At 35.9% G+C, this 23897-nt stretch overlaps 1 pseudogene; it reads left to right on the top strand.

Annotated features, from left to right (window-relative positions):
• The first annotated feature begins 903 nt into the window (after positions 1–903).
• Positions 904–1000, top strand: LOC148090476 (U6 spliceosomal RNA; annotated as a pseudogene).
• Positions 1001–23897: the final 22897 nt, after the last annotated feature.

Raw genomic sequence — 23897 nt, 5'->3', positions numbered from 1 at the left:
CCATTATCTGTGTTAATTAAGCAACTTTATTGAGACATAATTCACATACCATCAAACTCACACATTTAAAGTGTACAATTCAATGAATTTTGTATATTCAGAGTTGTGAAACTATCACCACAATCAATTTAGAATATTTAAATCACTCCAAAAAGAACAAGTTTACTCATTAGAAGTGACTCCGCATTAAGTGACCACCACTCCAAAGGATCTGCACATTTAACACAATCCATAAATTCATGTGAAAATTAAAGGAACATGGAACAACCAAAGCAATATTAAAAAAGAATAAAGTTGGAGAACTCACAGTTTTCAATTCCAAAACTTATTATAAAGAAGTATTAATTAAAACAGTAACATGAAGATAAACATATAAATTATTGGAATTGAACTGAGAGTCTGGAAAGTAACCATTACATATGTGAATAACTGATTTTCAATAAGAGTGAAAAGAAGATTCAATAAGAAAAGAATGTCTTTTCAACAAATGATACTGAAAAGAGTGGATGCCCCCATGCAAATAAAGCTGGACTCCTTTCTTATACCATACAGAAATTCACTCAAAATGCATCATACACCAGACTGGAAAAAGTAAAATGATAATATGCTTAGAATAAAACATAGGAGTAAATATTTGTGATTTTGGGTTAGGCAATGTTTTCTTAGATGTGACTCCAAAAGAAGAAGCAAAATAAACTAAAATAAAAATAAAAACAGATAAATTGGAATTCATTAAAAGTACAATATTATAATTCAAACAGTATCATAAAAAATGAATGGACAACATGCACAGTGAGGAAAAATATCTGAAATCATTTTTCTAATAAGGGAATTTAATTCAGAATATGTACAACTCCTACAGATCAATAATAAAAAGATAAATAACCTAACTTAAAAATGGGCATGCTCACTTCGGCAGCACATTTACTAAAATTGAAATGATACAGAGATTAGCATGTGCAAGGATGACACACAAATTCATAAAGCATTCCATATTTTTTCTTACAAGAGAACCCCCAGAAGGCTGACAGCAGATATCTCAACAGAAACACTTTAGGCCAAGTGGCATGAAGTTCTCAAAGTAATGAAAAGCAAGAACTCGCAACCAAGACTGCTTTATCCAGCAAGGTTATCATTTAAAATTGAAGGTGAAATAAAGAGCTTCCCAGACAAAAGAAGGCTAAAGGAGTTCAGTACCACCAAACCAGCATTGCAAGAAATGTTAAAAGGACTGCTTTAAGAAGAAGAAGAAATATGGAGAGAAAGGTACATTGGCTTTCAGGGGGAAAATGGCATGAAATAATAAATAACAATAGTAACTTTAAAAGTAAATATAATAAATGTTCCAATCAAAACACATATTGTAGCTGAATGGGTAAGAAAACAGGACCCAAATATATGCTGTCTATGAGAGACCCACCTGAAAGCAAAAGATTTACACAGGCTGAAAGTGAAGGGATGGAGAAAAATATAACATGCAAATGGAAATGAAAAAAAAAAAGCCTGAGTAGCAATACTTATTTCTGACAAAATAAACTTCAAAATAAAGACCATAACATGAGACAAAGCGAGTCACTACATAATATAAAGATATCAATCCAACAGGAAGAAATAACCCTTATAAATATATATGAACCCAAGATAGGAGCAACTTAATATGTAAAAAAATTTCTTGGTGGACTTTAAGGGGGAGATCGACAGCAGTGAAATCATAGTGGGGGACTTTAACAACCCACTGTCATCATTGGACAAATCATCAAGACAAAAAGTCAACAGGAAAACAAAGACCTTAAATGACACACTAGATATAATGGATTTGATGGACATTTACAGAACATTTCATCCCAAAGCTGCAGAACACACATTCTTCTCAAGTGCACATGGAATATTCTCAAAAATATTGTTAATATATGTTAATATATGTTAAGGCACAAAGCAAGTCTCTACAAATGCAAGAAGATTGGAATCATATCAAGTATCTTCACACATTACAATGCCATGAAACTAGAAATCAACCACAATAAAAAAACTTAAAAATATTCAAACACATGGAGGCTAAACAGCATGTTATTAAACAATGAATGTGTTACCAATGAAATCAAGGAAGAAATCAAACGCTTTCTGAAAAAAACAAACAAACAAAAATGAACAGACAACAACCCAAAATCTATGGGACACAGCAAAAGTAGTCCTGAAAGGAAAGCAGTAAAGGCATGCATCAAGAAAAAAGAAAAAGCTCAATAAACCACCTAACACAGAAATTAAAAGAACGAGAATGAGAACAGCAAGAAAAGCCCTGAGGAAGTATAAGGAAGGAAATAATAAAGATCAGAGCAGAAATTAATGACATAGAAATTAAAAACAAATACAAAACATCAATGAAACCAAGAGATGGTTCTTTGAAAAGATAAATATAATTGATGAACCTTTAGCAAGACTCACCAAGAAACAAAGAGAGAGGACCCAAATAAAATCAGAAATGAAACTTAAATAACTTAATAAATTGATGAACAGAATAGAATCAATGACATGGAAGCATAGATGAGACGGACCAATGTCAGAGGGATGGAGGAGGGAGGGTGGATGGAGGGGGAGAGAGTAACCAAAGAATTTATATGCATATATGCACAACCCAAGGACATGGACAATGGTGGGGAGAGGGACTGGGGAGAGGGGTGGGATGGGGTGGAACGGGTCATTGGGGAGAAAAAAGGACATCTGTAATATTTTAAACAAAAATAAAATTTAAAAAAAGAAATGAAAGAGGCAATATAACAACTGACCCAACAGAAATACAAAGGATCATACGAAAATACTATGAGCAACTATATGCCAACAAACTGGACAACATGGGTGAAATGGTCAAATTCCTAGAACCATACAAGCTTCCAAAGCTGCATCAGGAAGAATCAGAAAACCCAAATAGGCTGATAACAACTAATGAAATTGAAGCAGTAATCAAAATACTCCCAGCAAACAAAAGTCTGGGACCAGATGGATTTACAGGTGAGTTCTACCAAACATTCAAAGGCTAATTAACACCTGTTCTCCTCAAACTGTTCAAGAGGAGGGAAAACTCCCAAACTCTTTCTGTGAGGCCAGCATCATCCTACTCTCAAAACAAGATAAAGGCACTTCAAAGAAAGAAAATTACAGGCCAATATCCCTGATGAACATAGATGCTAAAATCCTCAACAAAATACTAGCAACTAGATCCAGCAATACATTAAAAAGATCATACATGGAAACCAAGTGGGTTTTATCCCAGGGATGCAAGGCTGGTATAATATTCGCAAATCAATAAATGTGGTACATCACATAAACAAAATGAAGAACAAAAATCAAATGATCGTATCAATCAATAGATGCAGAAAAGGCATTCAACAAAATCCAGCACCCATTTTTTAAAATTTATCTTTATTGTTGAAAGTATTGTAGGCATCCCATTTACTCCCCCATTGACCCCCTATACCTCACTCCCACCCCCTCCTCAGGCCTATACCCCATTATTGTTTGTGTCCAGGGGTTATGCATACATGCATATAACTTCTTTGTTTAATCTTTTCCTACCCCCCACCCCTTTCCCTCTTCCCTCTGAGATATGACAGTTTGTTCCATGCTTCAATGTCTCTGGGTCTATTTTGTTTCTCAGATCATTTTGTTCACTAGATTCTTCTTAAAGAAGACCCTTCAACATTTCATGTAACACTGGCTTGGTGGGGATGAACTCCTTTAGCTTTTTCTTATCTGTGAAGCTCTTTATCTGACCTTCAAGTTCTAAATGATAGCTTTGCTGGGTAATCTTGGTTGTAGATTCTTGCTTTTCATCACTTTGAATATTTCTTGCTACTCTCTTCTGGCCTGCAAAGTGTCAGCTGACAGTCATATGGGGGTTCCTTTAAAGGTAGGTAACTAGCTGCTTTTTTCTTGCTGCTTTTAAGAGTCTCTCTTTGTTTTTAACCTTTGGCATTTTAATTATGATGTGTCTTGGTGTGGCCTTCTTTGGGATCCTCTTGTTTGGGACTCTCCATGCTTCCTTGACTTGTAAGTCTATTTCTTTCACCAGGCAGGGGAAGTTTTCTATCAGTTTTTCAAATAGATTTTCAATTTCTTGCTCTCTTTCTTCTCCTTCTAACATCCCATAATGCAACTATTGGGTTGCTAGAAGTTGTCCCAGAGGCTCCGTATACTATCTTCATATTTCCGGGTTCTTTTTTCTTTTTGCTCTTCTGGTTGGGTGTTTTTCGTTTCCTCATATTCCAAATTGCTGATTTGATTCTCAGCGTCCTTTAAATTATTCTTCATTTCAGTTCATGTAGCTTTCATTTCTGATTGGTACTTTATTATGTCATTGATGATCTCACTAGTTTCCTTAATAGTCTTGCTAATATCCTTGAGCATCTTTATAACCATTATTTTCAACTGTGTACCTAGTAGCTTGCTTGGATCCATTTCATTTAGTTCTTTTTCTGGAGATTTTTTCTGTTCTTTCCTTTGTGACCTGTTTCTCAGCCTCTGCTTTTTGGCTGCTTCTTGGTGTTTGATTCTATGTAATAGGAAGAGCTGTTATGTCTCTTGGAATTGGTAGAGTGGCTTTGTGTAGTAGGTGTCCTGTAGGGCCCAGTGGCTCAGTCTCCTCAGTCTCCTGAGGTGGGTTTTCTAAGTGCTCCCCTGTAAGGGCTATGTGCACTGTGTTGTTGCAGTTGAGACTTGGTTGCTATTGGCATCACTGGAAGGAATTGACTCCCACGCCCATTGACTGCGAGAACCAGCTACAGCTACAGCTACAGCTGAAGAGCTGGTGTTATGGAGACATCCCTATGAAGTAGGATTTACTTCAGTGCAGCTTTGATGTTCACCAAGTCCACCCCTTGAGTGTTTCCTTTATGAATGTGGTAGGGTTGTAATCTGGTGTGATCTGAAGCTGACCACTGGATACACTATCTCTGGGGCCTCCCGAGAGATACAAAGTCAGCCTCTGCCTGTGCCCTGCCCAGGGCCACCCAGCATGAGCTACTCAGCAATCTGTAGATAGCTGCTAATTGTGCTGGGCTTAGAAGCGGCCAGGAGAGGTCAAGTTATGAATCAATCAGACTGCTGCTAGTGGCAGGCCTAGTGCTACTTATCAAGAGGCATGGGGCATGCTGAGGCCAGCTGCTGCTTATTGGAGAGATTTTAGGAAAGTCGTAAGCATGAGGCTAGCAAGGCCTCTTGCATAGAAAAGCCACTGGAAATGGCTTGAATGAGCTTGCTAGTAGGGAGGGGGAGAGTCTTTGGGAATCACCAGGGTGGAGCAAAAAGTGTGAGTCAGGTTAATGGAGATTCAAATATTGTGCTTGCTTTCCAGCTCTGTGAGGGGAGGGCTTGTCCAAGCAGCAATGGCTTCTGCCAGCTCTTCTGTCCAGGAGAAAGCTGTCCCTCCAGGTCTTGCCTTGATTCCAGACAAATTAACTCTTCCCCAAATGATCCAAGTTCCTTTCAAGCTGCTACCCAGCTCTGGAGCTCTTAGGGAGTGTATCTGAGTAAGTCCATGCACTGACCCTTTAAGAGGAGCTGCCTGGGACTCCCACAGCCTCAGCTTACTCAGCCACAATCCCCGCTGGTATTTACAGCCTGAAGCTGTGGGAACATCTCTTCCTAGCACTGGAACCCTGGACTGGGGAGCCTGATATGGGGCTGGGACTCCTCCCTCCTCCAGGAAACCACTACCAAGACAGCCCTCCCGGTTTTGACCTGAGGCACCTGGGTGTGAGACAGAAGCAGGGTCTCCACAATTCATCCCAGATTTTACCCCCAGTCTATGCCCTTGCTACTTGTTTCCATGTGCTTCTTCACTTCCCTAGTTATAAGATTTCTGTTCAGCTAGATTTCAGGAGGTTCTGAATGATGGTTGTGTTGTATTTCAGTTGTAATTTTGATGTGGTTGTGAGCAGCAGTGGGTACCGCTGTTACCTACACAGGCATCTTGTTGTCTCTCTGGGGCCCGTTTTTGATAAAAACTCTCAGCAAAGTGGGAACAGAAGGAACACACCTAAACATAATAAAGGCCATGTATGACAAACTTACAGCCAACATCATACTCAATGGTTAAAAACTAAAACCATTTTCCTTGAAAACAAGAACAAGCCAAGGTTGTCCACTTTCACCACTTTTATTCAATATAATACTGGAAGTCCTTGCGAACGCCATCAGAAAGGAAGAAAACATAAAAGCTATCCAAATTGTAAAGGAGGAAATAAGGCTGTCATTATTTGCAGATGACATATTATACATAGAAAACCCTAAAGACTCCACCAAAGCACTACTAGATTTGATAATTCAATTCGGCAAGCTAGCTAGATAAAAAATTATCATCTGAAAATTGATAGCATTTTTATACACCAACAATAAACTCACAGAAAGAGAAACTAATAAGAAAATACCATTTACCATTGAGACTAAAAAAATAAGGTACCTAAGGAATAAATTTAACCAGGATATAAAAGATCTGTACTTGGAAAACTAAAAGACACTGAAAAAAGAAATAAAAGAAGATATAAACAAGTGGAAGAATATACCATGATCATGGATTGGACGGGTTAATATCACTAAAATGTCCATACTACCCAAAGCAATCTATAGATTCAATTCAATTCCTCTTAAAATACCAACAGCATATTTCACAGAGCTAGATAAAATATTCCGAAAATCTATATGGAACCAAAAAAGACCCCGAATACCCACAGCCATCTTGAGAAAGAACAGAGTGGAAGGGATCACTTTACTTGATATCAAACTATGCTACAAAGCAACTGTAATCAAAACAGCTTGATATTGGAACAACAACAGACATATAGATCAATGGAACAGAACAGAGATCACAGAAATAAACCCAAGCCATTATGGTCAGTTAATATTTGACAAAGGAGGCAAAAGCATACAATGGAGTAAAGACAGTATCTTCAATAAATGGTGCTGGGAAAACGGGACAGGTACATGCAGAAAAATGAAACTAGATCACCAACTTACTCTATACACAAGAATAGATACAAAATGTATAAAGACTTAAACGTAAGTGGCAAAACCATAAAAATCCTGGAAGAAAACATAAGCAGTAAAGTCGCAGGCATCTCACATAGTGGAATTTTCACTGATAAATCTTGACAGCAAGAGAAACAAAAGAAAAACAGATAAAACTACATCAAACTAAAATCTGCACAGCAAAAGAAATCATCCTCAAAATACGAAGGAATCCCACGGTATGGGAAAACATATTTGCCAAGGATATATCTGATAGGGGGTTAATTTCCAAAGAACTCATACAACTCAACATGAGGAAGACAATCCAATAAAAAAATAGGCAAAAGATCTCAATAGACACTTCTCCAAAGAGGACATATAGAATGGCCAAGAGACATGTGAAAAAATGTTTAACATCACTAATCATCAGAGAGATGTACATTAAAACCACAATGAGATATCACGTCACACATGTCAGAATGGCTACCATCAACAAATCAACAAAAGACACGTGCTGGTGAGGATGTGGAGACAAGAGAACCCTGGTGCAGTGCTGGTGAGAATGCAGACCGGTGCAGCCACTATTTAAAAGAGTATAGAGTTTCCTCAAAAAATTAAAAATGGAACTGCCTTTTGACCCAGTGTTCCCACTTCCAGTAATATATCCTAAGAATCCTGAAACACTAATCAGAATATATTCACCCCTATGTTCATAGCAGCACAATTTACAATAGTTAAGATCTGGAAACAGCTCAAGTGCTCCTCAGTAGATGAGTGGATAAAAAAGCTGTGGGACATTTACACCATGGAATACTATGCAGCTGTAAAGAAGAAGGATCTCGTACGCTTTGTTGAGGTGTGGATGAACCTAGAGAATATTATGCTCGGTGAAATAAGCCACGCAGAGAAAAACAAACATCCCATGATATAACTTATATGTGGAATCTAAAGAACTTAATAAACTGATGAAGAAAATATATTCAGTGACATGGAAACATGGATCAGACTGAGGAATCTCAGAGTGAAGGCATGGGTGGATGGGAGGGTGGGGAGAGATTAACCAATGATTTATATGCATATATACATAACCCAGGGACACAGACAATGGTGTGGTGAGGGACTGAGGAAGGAGGTGTGTGGGGGGTGGAAAGGGTCAATGGGGAAGAAAGGGAACATCTGTAATATATTGAACAATAAAAAAATAAAATGGGCAACGGATCTGATATGACTCAACAATTCTACTCCTAGATATCTACCAAAGAAAAATAAAAACATACATCCACACGATAACCTGTACACAAATGTTCATAGCACCATTATTGATTATATCCAATTAAGTAGAAAGTACACAAATGTCCACTAACTGATAAATGTATAACTAAAATGTGGTATATACATATAATATAATATTGCTCAGCAATAGAATAAAATGAAATAATGACACATTCTACAACATGAATGAACCTTGAAAACATTATATTAATTTAAAGAAGCCAGTATCAAAAAGATGACACATGATATAATTTTATGTAAGATGTCCAGAAAGGCAAATAGATAGAGACAGAAAATGAATTCACTGACAATTTCCTGGGAATAGCAGGAATGGGGGGAATTTTGGGGAATGGACAGTTACTGCTAATGGGTACAATGTCTCTTTCTAGAGGGGCAAAAATATTTTAAAATTGATTGTGATAATGGTTGCACAACAATTTTTCATAAAAATAGTGAATTATACAATTTCAATGAGTGAATTATATGCTATCTGAATGACATATTAATAAAGCTGTTAAAAAGAAATATAGGCACATACAATACATTATTATTTTCCTTATGAATTTTATAAAGCATATTTTATAATTGGAATAAAAATTATAATGCTATCAAATGCTCAAAACAATGACATTTAGAAGTGGAGAAGGTCAAGGTGATACCATTGTAATAACCTGGTTATTATCTAACAGAAAAGAAGTGAAAGGGTAGGTAGACCAAAAGACATAAGCATGCCATTTACACAGCTTTGCCAAAAAGCTGCATTTAACATTTTCCAAGTCTGTTCCCCACTGATTAATGGGGGAAGAGGCTAGACAAAGGCAATTTAGAGGCATGCCCAGTAACAGTCTGAGTGAAGTTGGAGGCTAATTGCCTCCAATCACGCCTGAAAATGAGTCAGGCGCTATATCTAAATATATAAACTTCCAAACAGAGGAAGTTTGACCTTTCCTCTCTCTCTCTCTCTCTCTCTCTCTCTCTCTCTCTCTCTCTCTCTCTCTCTCTCTCTCTCTCACACACACACACACACACACACACACACACACACACTGTCCCTCTTAGGACTTCTACTGCAGGGGGCTGCAGTTGTGCCATGTTGGACTCCACATATGGATTAATTGACTTTAGCTTGAATGCTGAATCACACTGGCTGAAACAAGCAATGGAAACTATGGATATTTGCCCTGTTTCTGACTGCTGAACTCCCAGCTGCACCTTTTCCAGGACTGACTTAGGGGGCAGAGTACTTTGGAACATGAGGAATGTGACTGCATGCCAATAAAGCCTTCTTCCACATTCAATCCTCCCATGGAGGCTTCTGAAAATGCTTCTTTCAGCAGCACCCCAAGAGCCTCACTCCCACCAGTGTCTGGGAAATCTGGCCCTTTAATTTCTCCTGCATCAAAGTGACCTCCATGGAAGTATAGTATCCATACTATGAAGTGGTAAAATGTTGAAAGCAGTACACCATGATGTTTCATTTGTGTATTGCAACACCCAGAGCAACCTCTATGAAAATTATACAAAGATATACACTCAAAAACAATATAAATAATTTAAAATAGAATCTTAAAATTTGTTTCAAGTAATCAATAGAAATGCAAGGAAAGAAAAACAGATGAATGGCAACCACAGGTCACAAACAGAAAACAATAATAAAATGGCAGACTTAAGCTCTAACATATTCATAATAACACTAAATACAAATGGTCTTATTAGCATCAATCAAAAAACAGAGATTGCCAGAGTGGAAAAATAAATATCCCAATTATATGCTGTTAACAACAAACACACTTCAACTTCAATGACATGATTTGGTTGAATGTAAAAGTGTGAGAACATATATACCATGCAAATATTTATTTTAAAAAGCAGAAGTCCATATTATATCCAATAAAGTAGACCTCAGAACAAAGAAAATTACTAGAGACAGAAGGACATTAAATAATGATAAAAGGATGGATCAATCTACCAGAAAGACAAATTATTCTAAATGTTTATAAATTAAACAATAGAGCCTCAAAGAAAATACAAGAAGCAAAAATTGATAGAGGTGAGGGGAGAAAAAGACAAATCCACAAGTATAGTTGAGGTTTTAAACATGCCCTTCTCAGCAACTGACAGAACTGCCAAACAGTAAATCATCAAAGTATATTGAAAGAAAAATATATATAGATCACTCCACCCAACAACAGTAAAAAACACATTTTTCCAAATAACCATTGAATATTCACCAAGATAGACTTTATCCAGGGCCATAAGACCAATGTCAACAAATATAAAAGAATTGAAATTATACAGATATGTCTCTGACCATAATGAAATCAATGTAGGAATAAATAACAAAGATAACAGAAAAGTTTCCTAATACTTGATAATTAAACAACACACTTCTACATAATCCAAGTGAAACTATGTAGGGAAATTTTTAAAAATTCATAGAACCAGATGAAAATAAAAATAAACATATCAAAGCATAGGAAATGCAGTTAAAACAAAACTGAGAGAAATTCATAGCACTAAATACTTATAATAAACAATAGGAGAGATCTTAAATAAATAATCTAAGTTCTTCAAGAAACTAGAAAAAGAAGAGCAAGGTAAACCCAAAGCATGCAGATGAAATGAAATAATAAAGATAGGAAGATATATAAATGAAATTGAAAATAATAAAGCATTAGAGGAAAATCAATGAAATAAAAGGTTGATTCTCTCAAAAATATTAATAAACTTCTAGCAAGCCTGTCAAAAATAATAATAGAAAGGACACAAATCAGCAATATAAGAAATAATACAGCTCCTCCAGCTTTTGAAAGGGTAGTAAAGGAAGACTATGAACAACTTAACATTCATAAATTGCACAAGTTAGAAGAAATGAACCAGATGTTGAAAACTACAAAGTATTAAACCTCAACCAAGATGAAATAGTCCTTTCTACCAAATATTAAAAAATAATTAACATCAATTCTATGTAATTTCTTCTGAAAATTCAAAAAAAGAATACTTTCCAATTAACTTATAGGCTAATATGATGTTGCTACCCCAAACAGACAGAGACATATGAAATAAAACAACTACAGACAAACATCTCTCATAAACTTAGATGTAAAAATCATCAATAAAATTTCAACAATCTGAGTCCAACAGTGTATAAAAAAATTACACACCATGACAAATTGTGTTGTATTCCAAGTAAGCAAGTCCAGTTCAACATTTGTAAATCAATTAAAGTGACCCATCACAGAAATATGCTAAAGAAGAAAAAGCATATGATCTTCTCAATATACCCAGAAGACACATTTGACAAAATTCAACACTCATTGATGATAAAAAGTCTCAGCCAGTTAGTAATGGAGGAAAATTACCTCAACTTGATAAAGAACATCTACAAAAGTCCTTGAGCTAACATTATACTTGATGGTAAAAAAGGGCATATTTCCCCATCTGCTCTTATTACTCTTTCTTTATATTTTACAGAAAGGTCTGGCCAGCACAATAAGGCAAGAAAAAAAAAAAGAGAAAGGTATATAGATTTAGAAGGAGAAAAAAAATTGCCTTTTTTTGTAGATGACATTATTGTTTACAAAGAAAATCCACTGTTGTATACAAAAAACTCAGAACTAACAAGTGAATTTAGCAAGACTCAACATACAAGATCAACATACAAAAGTCAATTGCATTTTTATATACTAAAATGAACAGTTGGGAACTGAAATTAAAAGCACAAAACCATTTATAATTGTTGCAAAAGAAATAAATATTTAGGTATTTAATTAACAGAATATGTAGAGGAACTGTATGCTTAAAATTGCAAAATGCTGATTAAAGAAATAAAAACCCTAAATAAATGGAGAGGCATAACATGCTCATGAAATAGAAAACTCAATATAGTAAAGATGTAAATTTTCCACAAATTGATATTTAGATTTTTTGCAATTCCTGTTAAAATTCCAAGTTTTTTGTAGACATAGACAGACCTCTTCTAAAATTAATATGAAAATGCACAGGCCCTAGAATATCTAAAGCAATTTTTTTAAAAAGAATTACTCCTGCAATTTTAAAGCCTAGTGTATAGCCACAGTAATTAAAACCATGTAGTATTGGCAGAGAAACAGACATAAAAATCAATGAATACAGCCAACCTGTTTTTGACAAAGGGGCAAAAGCAAGTCAATGAAGGAAAGATATATAGTCTTTTCAACAAATAGTGCTGGAACAGCTGGATAGCCATAGGCTATAAAATAAACTTTGATCTCAACCTCACTTATTATTTAAAAATTAACTTACAATTGATTATGAACTCAAATATAAAACATAAAACTATAATTCTTTAGGGAAAAATAGATGAATACCTTTCAGGATCTAAGGCTAGATAAAAATTCTTATATTTAACACACAAAAAAAACCACATTCCATAAAAGGAAAAGTTAATAAATTATAACCCATCAAAAGTACAAAATTTTGCTGTGTGAAAAATGCTGTGAAGAAGATTAAAAGACATGTTATAAACAGGAAGAAAATATTGGTAAATCACATATCTGACTAAAGTCTAGTATATATAAATACCTCTCAAAACTTAGCAAAAAAAATAGATAAAGCCACAACCCATTTGACAATTAAGAACAAATAGAAATTAAGCAAAATACATAAACAGTCATTTCACCAAAAAGGATTTCCAGATAGCAAATAAGCACAAGAAAAGATGTCCAATATTATTAGCCATCAGAGAAATGAAAATCACAAAGAGCTAGAAATATGCACCTATAAGAAAAGCTAAAATACAAAACAGTCACACCAGCAAATTTTGGTGAGAATGTAGAGAAACTGGATTACTTATAAATTGCTGGTGGTAATATAAAACGGTACAGTAGCTCTGGAAAACAGTTTGGCAGTTTCTTATTAAAGTAAATATGCACCGGGCCAGGAGTGGCTCAGCAGTTGAGCATCGACCTAAGTAAGGTCCAGGAGATCCCAGTTTGATTCTGAGTCAGGGCACATGTCCAGGTTGCGGGCTTGATCTCCAGCCTGGGGTGTGTGGGAAGCAGCCGGTCAATGATGACTCTCTCTCTCCCTCTCCCTTCCTCTCTCCAAAATCAATAAAGATATATATATGTATGTATATTAAATATATATGCAACTCACCTACAACTCAGCAATTGTTCTCCAGGGTATTTTTCCCTGAAAAATTAGAACTTATGTAAACACATAAGCCTGTACAGAAATGTTAATAGCAGCTTTATTCATAAGAGCCAATAACTATAAAAACTCAGATGTCCTTCAACATGTTAATAGTTAAGCTGTGGAACAACTACACCATGGAATAGTATACAGTAATGTAATGTACTGAACTATTGATACACCAACAACCTGAATGAATCTCCAGGGAGTTAACATGAGTGAAAAAACCCAATCCCCAAAAGTTACATACTTTATAAATCATTTTATATAATATTCTTTAAATGAAAAAATTTTAGAAATGAAAAACTGATTAGTGATTTCTGGAGATTAGGGACAAAGTAAGGGGTGGGGAGGAGGTTGGGTATGGTTATGAAAACACAACACAAGGGATCCTTGTGGTGATAAAATTTTCTGTATCTAGGCTTGACTTGGGATATCTGAACTTACACATATGATAAAATTGCATAGAACTTCATAAACACACAAACAGATGAGTGTATAAAAATATGGGTAAATATGAATAAGATCAGTGGATTATATCATATCAATATATTGGTTGTGCTATTGTTTCATTTGGGGAAACTGAATAAAAGGCACAGGTGATCTCTCTGTATTATTTCTTACAACTCACTGAAAATTTAAAATTATCTGAACAAAAATTTCAATTAAAAAACACACATATAAACTGTTATTTGTTGACCCCTCCTCTAAAGTGTATGCGATGCCATTTTTTTCAGGAATTAAATGGTAGTTGTTGAATGGCTAGTGTTTTCCTGCAATAAGTTTGCCTCCAATGCAGTATTGGAAGTAGATATTTCTACTATATGAATGTGTTCTACATCAGCGTAGGCCAGAGTATGGCTAGAAGTAGAGCAGGACTAACACATCTCAACAGTAGCTAACATCCTGTTGATTTACTTGTTATTTAATCACAATGATTGAGCCTCAACCCAAAGTTTAAAGCAGAGTTACACTGACAAACAAAATAGGTTCAGAAACATTGAAGAGTGAAACAGACTGACAGATTTCGGGGTAGGGGGAGGAGATTAACCAAAGAACCTATATGCATATATGCATAGCTCATCAACACAGACAATAATGCAGTAAAGGCCTGGGTTGAAACGGGAGCTTGGTGGAGGAAGGCAAAGGGCGATATTGGGGGACTTCTGTAATACTCTCAAAAATAAAAATAAATTTAAAAAAATTCAATTCTGGTTCCTCTGTATAGAGCTCTTCATTCCAGATAGCTGCATGTTTTGCTTCTTCAGCTTCTTCCAAAATTTGGTTAAATATCCTTTCTTAGGGAGTCCTTCCCTGATGATAACATTTAAAACTAATCTCCTTATCCCCTTTTCTTGCTTTACTTACCTCCATAGCACTTAGTACTTTTTAACAGACAATAGTGTGGTGAAGGTCTGGAGAGGGGGCGGGTGCAGGGTGGAAGGGATCAATGGGGGAAAAAGGATGATATCTGTAATACTTTCAACAATAAAGATAAATTTAAAAAAAAAAAACACTATTTGATTTACTTAGTTTATTTTCTGTCTTCTACTGGAAAATGAAAGTCTCATAGAACAAGCAATTTTGTCTTCTTTTGCTTACCACTGCATCTCAAGTGCCTATATCATAAGAAGTCCTTAATTATTACTTATTCAATAAGTGAATAGCAGGGTATCTCCTCAGTATTTTGTTTTGAGAAGACTTCTTGGTAGACTGATTTCTTCTTGGGCACTCTGGATGTATGATTGTTAAAGCAAGCATACATTAAAATCCTGTGATCATTGATATTATCAGTATGCAAAGATGAAGCTTATAAGATGCTCCAGATGGTAATTCTGTTATAGGCTTAGGCCATTTGAACTCAAGTACCAATATCAGAATGAGTAGCTCCATGTAATTCCCTACCTTAATAAGTTCTAATAAATGACTGGTTTCCCCTAGCAGCAGATGCTTATTACATGTATCCACTAAGTTTGGTGGAGGCTTGAAGTGTATCTGGGCCTGCAAGACCATGAATGAGTTCCGTTTCCAAATTCCCTGGAATCTGTCATTATGTGTGACTATAGGCAGGTTATATAGGTAGCCAGGATTCCCCTGACTTAAGATAAATCTAGAGGGAGAGAACCTGGCTGATTTTTTTAAGTTATTGTAAAGCTGCAGCATTTCTTGCCCTTGGGCCCAGCATAATATAAGCAAAGTGACTGACTTTTCTACAGTAAAATATTTTATGTTGCACTCATGACTGGTGCTAGACTGAACATGGATTGCTAGGAGATGGGTCCAAGCGTCCAGGGAGCCTTTCAGCTATACACACAGGTCCAGGTTGCTAGCTTTGGCTATCTAAATAAGTTATTCACATAGAAATGTGGAAATCCTTTCTTGAGTGTCATCTTTAGAGTAGCATCATTCCATAGTACATTCTTTCTAGAAACTGGAACTCGTGCACAGGGTCTGCCTTCTGCTCTAGAAGTATTGGCATCTCCTCATGAGCATGAAGTCACATAACATCTAGAGTGCTTATACTAATCCAACATAGATCTGGCATAGGGAGTGACCTTTTGAATGTGCAGAATGCCATTCATATATCTTCTTCATCACCAGGATATCTAAAATGTTCTGCCTTGCTCAGAAGTGTGAGGCCTGACTGTCCATGGAGTTATGTAAGGAATTTCATCAACTGAACCAGATAAAGGAAACTTCATAAAAGATACTCAGTTCCTGGAACTATGCAGATGTGGTGTCCTGATAGATGGGAGTAAGAGTTTCCATTACAGAGCCAATGGTTTTGTAATTTTTTTTCAGAAAAAAAAATTAGTGAAAGGACTGCAGGATTGCTGTCAGCTAATCTATGTCCATATGTGTAGTGCTTCTGGAGCTATGGGTTTTATAGTATAATGGTCATTTACTACACTTTAAGCTCTGGAGAATCCAATAAGAATGCTACCCAGGGGTTCTTGGGTGATAAGATGAACCAAGGGTGACCTGAGCCAGAGGAAGAATTCAAATAGCATTCAAGGTCATAAGCAAAAATTCTAAGATAATTTTTGCTATCTTGGTTGTTAACTCACCTGTGAAATTTTATCAGGTTTTCTTAGTAGTTTAAAAAGTGTATTTATGATATAGGTGCAATTCTCCATATATGAATCAAAAAGTGACACTTTCCATTCGTTTTAAAACATGTCCCTACACAATGCTCATTTCTGAAGTGTGAAATGTAGATATAATTTATTGGTGTACTTTAGTGCTGTTGTCTGTCATTCAAATATATTTTATGCAAACTAAACTTCGAGGGAATGTATGGAAACCATTGAAATTAATATTCCCAGTTATGAAGAAAATGCAATTACCAGAAAAATTATTCTGATATAGTTGTAGGTGAAGAGGGCCAATTCACTTAGCATAATAATCTCCAGGTCCATCCATGCTCTCCCAAAGGGTAAGAGATCCTTCTTTTTTACAGCTGCATAGTATTCCATGGTGTAAATGTACCACAGCTTTTTTATCCACTCATCTACTTATGGGCACTTGGGCTATTTCTAGATCTTAGCTGTTGTAAATTGTGCTGCTATGAACATAGGGGTGCATATATTCTTTTGAACTGGTGTTTCAGGATTCTTAGGGTATATTCCCAGAAGTGGGATCTCCAGACAACAGTGTGGTGATGGACAGAGGGAAGGGGTGGAGGTGGGCAAAGGTGGGGGGAAATGGGGACATCTGTAATAGTGTAAACAATAAAAATAAAGTTAAAAAAAAAGGACCAATTTAAAATTGTACTTATAATATGATCTCAATCTCAATATTATATCAATCCTGATAAGGCTATCTTAGCAGCTTTAGGACTTGTTGTGTGTACCTAGATTCAGGAATGTTTGTGGTTTATTGAAGGGCATTATTCCAGGTACAAGATCAATAGAAATCCCATAAAATTCACCATTGGTTTCTCAGGAAGACTATGCGATGATGTCCAGAAGCATATAACTGTGTGCAGAGTTCTTTCACAGAGTGCCTCACATAAAACTATTTGTAACTATCTGGCAGTTATTCATATCTCATGAGTTATTTCCAATTACTGATAGATGGGTGTAATATTTCCATTGTGGATGATATCTTGAGGTTAAGTGATCTCTGCTACCCCACATCATCCAGGCTTGCATGACAATATGTCCAACCGGACATTCTGGTTACTTATCACATTCATGTTTTTACTTGAATTGTTGCCAGAACAATGCCTAAATTCATCAGAGATGAATTATACTTTCTGATTGTCCAAATATTCCAAGTTGTAATGATTAATCCCTTGGACACATGATGATGTGCCTCCTGAAGGTAATCTCTCTAAATAAAAAGAAGTTTCCAAGTAGCCACATGAAGAAGACACCCTTATAAGTTCTAGCCAACAGCCTCAGCTAAGGCCAGAGCCAATGGACTGCATCGAATTCCAGATATGTGAATAAATAAGTCTTCAAGTGATCCCTGCCCCCAGTCTTTGAGCATCTCCAGCTGAGGCCTTAAATATTATTGAACAAAGACCAGAAATCCTTGTTGTGTCCTGTCCAAATTCCTAACCCAAAGGATTTGTAATCATAATAAAATGGTTGTTTCTTTGTTCCTCTAAGTTTTGAATGAGTTATTATTCAACAGGAGTTAACTGGAATAGGAGTTTGTACCTGTAGGTGGAGTGCTGCTATAACAAAAGCTAAAAATGTGTGTCATTAACTTTAAGGTCAAGCAGCAGATGGAAAATGGAAAGGCCTTCAAGAGAGTATTAGAAAAAGCCTACAGGGCCTAAAGAAAATTGGAAGCTGAAGAAAAGGAAGCCCTTGCTACACAGTAGCAGAAAGGCAACAATGCCCTACTATGGTAATATGGAAAATAGGAAATATACCTAATAAACTTGATGATCTATCTGTATATAGAGATATACAGGTAAAATATTGAAAGTGACTCCTGACTTTTTTTCACTGAATTTTATAGCATATGGAAGGAGAGATGTGAGCTAAAGAATTAACTTTTATGATAAAGAATCCAGGACTTAATTGAGTTTGAAAAATAATTCTGTTTCTCTCTCCTAGCCTCTTCAGACTGATTCTCAAATTAGAAAATATTTAGGCCAGATATCAAAACCAAGTTGGGATTATAAAGTCTTTTGTTAAAACCTCAAAAAGATGTAAGGTAGTTCTTCCCAGAATCTTTCAGACAGACAAAGGTCTTCTAAGGATATTAAGGGCATATCTTACAGATCCTTTTTACTAAACAATAGGGCTTTTTAAAACTTTAGGGCAATTACTTACTACAGTCTCAGAGGAAACAAAATCTCTTTTGATTATGGTGTTTTTTTCTAATGGAATGAATTACAAATTAGCACACAGGAAGCCCACAAAATTTTTCAAAGAACTGTATCAGCTTGGACTAAAAAGAATAGAAATAGTACAAAATGGAGTTTGTTCAACTCCCAGACTACTACAGGAGGAAACAAGCTGAGAAAACTATTCACTTGCAAACATGAACTATTGTTTTTAATGCAACAAGTAAAGATGGCTTAGAGTTGGAACCAAGTGACCAGAAGGTAGAGTAAGGAGTGATAGAGAGCAGCTTCCAAGCAGTAAGACACAAGAAAGAAATGGCAAAATACCCATACTTAGATTTCAGAATTGCTATAAACCAGTGATTGCTACATTCTTTCTATTTCCCCCTCCTCTCATTTCTATCAGTGTCTATAGTGGCTGTTAGGCCTGCTCCCACAACTGTATGTTGGATATGTCTATCAGATAACTTGTAACTTTAGTTTTCCTATGTTTAAGTCAAGATATACTCAAGGAACTGTATCTGAAGAATCAAATCTAAGGATCTTCATCTGTACCTGCACTTGATTTAGAGAATGTGATCTGGTAGTTAAACTTCTGTTACATGGGATTAGACTTGGAGGAGGGGATCAGTGTAATTTGTTTGTGGGAAGGATGTTAATTGTTGTAACCAGTGGGCAAATTGTGACAGATTATATTTTTCCAAAGTTAACTATAACAATATCTCCCATACCACATGCTCTCTTAAAATGTGACTTTGACATTTCTTTCAAGAGTTGAGGCTTATGTTTCCTACCATTCAATCTGAGTGGGCTTGTAATTATGGAACAACTGATGCTGTATGACTTCCAGGGCTAGAACATAAAAGTGATAGAGTTTCTACTTTGTGACTATTGGGACACTTGCTCATAGGATCCAACCACCATGCTGTGATGAAGTCTAAGCAGCTATGTGAAGAAGTCACCAAGTTCCAGCAGACAGTCCCAGCTGAGATCAGAGCTGACAGCATCAATTGCCAAACAATGGAGTGAGTGAGGCTTCAGATGATGTTAGCCCTCAGTCTTTGATTCTTTTCAGCTGAGGCCCTAGACACTGTGGAGCAGAGACAGTCCATCTCTGATGTGTCCTTTCCTGATTCCTAACTCATAAAATCTGTGTGCATAATAAATCTGTTGGTATATGACATTAAGTTTGGATGGTTTGTTATACTGCAATAGTAACTGAAACAGGACCTAATAGTCAGTACACTTCATTTATAAATCAGGTACAAGCCAGATAAGTATAGTGTTCCATAACAGTTCTGGCTGAGCTACTTCATCTCTCAACATTTGAACCTGTATTTTTAAAAATTTGGCCTGGACAATACAGAAAACTCATTGCTGCTTAGATTAGGAGTTTGTCTGAGAGATATATCTGTGGAATATATTAAATATATCAAACAGGTCACTCCTCTTCAACCTTTCTAACCTCCTAAAACACGTGAGGAATGAATCCCATTCTCATAAGTAACAGTGTCTCACTACAGCAGTGGCATTTAGTACAAGGATAGGAGATATGTCTTATAATCTACAGGGGGGTAAGAAGAGGGAATGTGTAGTTTGAAAAAGCCCTTAACCCCTGGAAATTCTTATGTTTTCTCCATTTGAGCTTCAATAATTGAAACACTAATATGCCCTTGAGACCTGATACAAGATAATGGGCAGGTCTCAGGGGAATATTTGCAATTATCAATTTCTCAGCAGCCAGGGGCATTGAAAAAAAGAAAGGGAATCATCAGGAACTGAAATTATTTTATAAGTGTTCTTGAGTTGCCCTGGCCAGGTAACTCTGTTGGTTAGAGTGTCATCCCATTACACCAAGGTTGCAAGTTCAATACCCGGTCAAGGCACATACAAGAAGCAATCAATGAATGCATAAATGATGGAACAACAAAGCAACGTTTCTTTCTCTCCTCTCTTTCTCTCTCTCCCCACTCTCTCCTTTTTTCTCTCTTTCAAATCAATAAAAAATGTTTTAAAAAGTGTCCTTGAGTTGCAACATAAGACTCTGGAGTTTCATATTTGTATAAAAGTGGCTCTTTGGTTGATATATAATCTCAAGGATGCATAAAAGTAGATAGAGGCCTCACAGTACCAATAATGTTATTTAAAGGTGAAGCAGAAAAGCTGTCATTAAATATTAGTAGGCTCCAAGTGTCCGTCAGTAGATAAATGGATAAAACAGATATGGTACATATACACAATGGAATACCACTTGGCTGCAAAAAGGAAGAAAAATTTACCCTTGTGACAGACAGCATGGATGGACCTGGAGAACATTATGCTAAGTGAAATAAGGCAGTCAGAGAGAGACAAATACCATATGATTTCACTCAGATGTGGAATTTAATGAACAAATGGAACTAACAAAATAGAGACAGACTCATAGCAGGAAGACAGCTCTGGTTGGGGGCAGGGTGTTGAGGAGGGTGGAGGGGTTGAACAAAAAAGAACAAAAAGAGAAAGAACTCATGGACATGGGCAATAGAATGATGATTGCTGGGATAGGGGAGTGGGTAGAGATGAAAGTGGGTATAGAGGGGATGAATGGTGATTGAAAAAAATAAAATAAAATAAGGAAAAAAATAAAATAAATGTGCTTCTAAACTACAATTTCAAAGCTAAATAAGCATACATGCCTTAAATGAAAAAATAAACAACAAAACATATTACTAGGATCTTTCTATCAGTGATTTTCTTCCCCTACAATAACAAGACTATTTCAAAAGTGCTGAGAAAGTCTAAAGATTTATCAAATTTTAGTTCAATGAATTTATTATGTGGTCTGACTCATATCCATTTGTTGCCTGATGGGAGTAAAACTCAGTCTGAGATAAAGAAGTACAGATACAGAATCAGAAAGATGATTGTTTGAGTTTACCTCAATTTCTTTTAAATCTTCCTTTCCTAATGCGTGCTGGCATTTTCAAACCAGGTCCACTCCTTTACTCTTATTCCCTTCAATACTATGTAGCTATGCTGTCCCATCTTTGTTAATCTGGGAATTGAGATTTTTTTTGTCCACTTATCTTAGCTTGGGTTTATAATGTAATTTATTTCATTATGAAGGCCTCTCATTCATTTTTATGTAACATTTTTTTTATCTTTCCTTTTGTCCAAGGTCAGTATCTCTCTAATTTCTGGATTGCCGTATTATTTATTTAAAGCAACCAGCAATTTGTAGGAAACTTATAAAGTAACATGCAATACTGAACGAAGATGCTGAGATGGAGGGAAGGGGAGAATAGAATTGCATCTAGAATTTCTTTCTAATATTGAAGGTGGGAAATTGAGGTTCTCAGAAAACCAGAGGGTTTATAACAGGGAATACCTCTGGAACCTCTGTTATATTATAGAGAAACTTGCTATACAGTAAGATTACCTAAGGTCTGGGGTTTTTGTCAGTTTTGTTTACTAATATACCCAAGTGCTTACAATAGTTTTTGGCATTCAATAGGTACTTAATATAAAATTTTATTGAATGATTAAATCAAATTCCCCTTCTGTCTGGGAAATAGCCTGATATACTGGAAAGATATTGACTCTGAACTGATCCTTTATCTGATATCAAATGTTGGAGTTACCTAAGAGTTCAATTGTGGACTGCTTTCTCTTCTAAATCTATATTATTTCCTCAGTTGTTACCATCCTCTCCCAAAGCTTCAATTGCCATATATAAGCTGGTGATGCCCACATTTTTATTTTTACCTTCAATTCCATATATTCAATTACCTGCTTGATAGCTCTGCTTGAATGACTCACAGGCACTTCAATCTCATCATATTTAAAGTTGAACTCATTATCTTCCCCATATCAGCCATTAAGAGGAGTTGAATCAATCTTGCTGTAGTGTAAATGACATTAATTGAGCCTAATTTTAGTCTTTTTAAGTCTTAGAATATTATTTCCAGCAGCAGATGATATATCCATAACAAAACTCCCTTTACTTACCTTATATACACTAGTTCACCAGAATTAGAGACAAATAGAAACAAAAACAACTTTCAATTTCTATTTATTTCACCTGGATATCATCTTAGAAAATTCCATGTTTAAGATCTGAGATAACTTAATTTTCAATTTTAGACTTAGTCAACTTTTGAGAAGTAGAATAAGGGTTTGAGAAGGAAGAGCAGGGTTAGGAACATGGTATAGTCTCTATATAAATGAAAAGGTATTTAAGGAAATAGCTGAACTTGGTATTGAATGACTCAAGGAAATATTAGGGTTAAATGTCAGGATCAGGACAGGATTTTTCAACATCAGCATCAGCACTTATTGACACTTTGGACTAAATAATTTTGTGTGTGTGTGTGTTGGGGTGGGAGGGCTGTCCTGTGCATTGTGTGATGTTTGCAGTATCCCTAGTTTCTACCTACTAGATACCAATAGCACATGCTTACCCCGAAAGTTTTGACAACCAAAAATGTCTTCAGATGTTGCTAAATACCCCAAGTGGCAAAAATTTCCCCAGTTTGATAGCCATTGATCTAAGAAGATTGCTTTACTAAAGGCTAATGATCTGAGAAATCATATCAAAGAATTATAAGCTAATGGGATTATTACCAATTTATTCTGCACATATACCTTACCTGTTTCAATAATGAGACAAAGTCTGAAAATTTTTGAATGGGCATTGATGATCATACTCACAGGAACTATGACCAGATACAAGATGTATAGCATGGCTTATTAGGAAGCCAATAAAATTACTCAATTATATTTGTACAACATGAGTAATAAAATCCCAATAATTGATACAACGAAAACATATCTTTGTAAGTTTATGAGGTTACTTCAGAGAAAAACAATAGTTTTTGCCACCTCACAAAACCAAATGGAAAGATGATGGATTACATGAACTATCTAGAAGTATTGGGATTTCTAAATGACAGGATTGCCTTTATCAGGACACTGAAAAAACACGGATGTTGACTATTTAAAGTCCCAAGTCCCCCGAATACAGCCAGTGTGAAAAGATCTCTAGAAAATATTAGTTCTGTCAAGATACTATTAAAGAGAGACTCACACAAAGAACCTCAGAGAAGTCAAAGCAAAGGCTCATACATTTTTGGTCTCAGCCAACCAGTTGCATAAGCAACAAGATCCC

The sequence above is a fragment of the Miniopterus natalensis genome, chromosome X (genome assembly GCF_054644295.1).
Source record: "Miniopterus natalensis isolate mMinNat1 chromosome X, mMinNat1.hap1, whole genome shotgun sequence".
NCBI lineage: Eukaryota > Metazoa > Chordata > Mammalia > Chiroptera > Miniopteridae > Miniopterus > Miniopterus natalensis.
The sequence above is the reverse complement of the archived record's forward strand: the minus strand, read 5'-3'. Positions and strand labels throughout refer to the sequence as shown.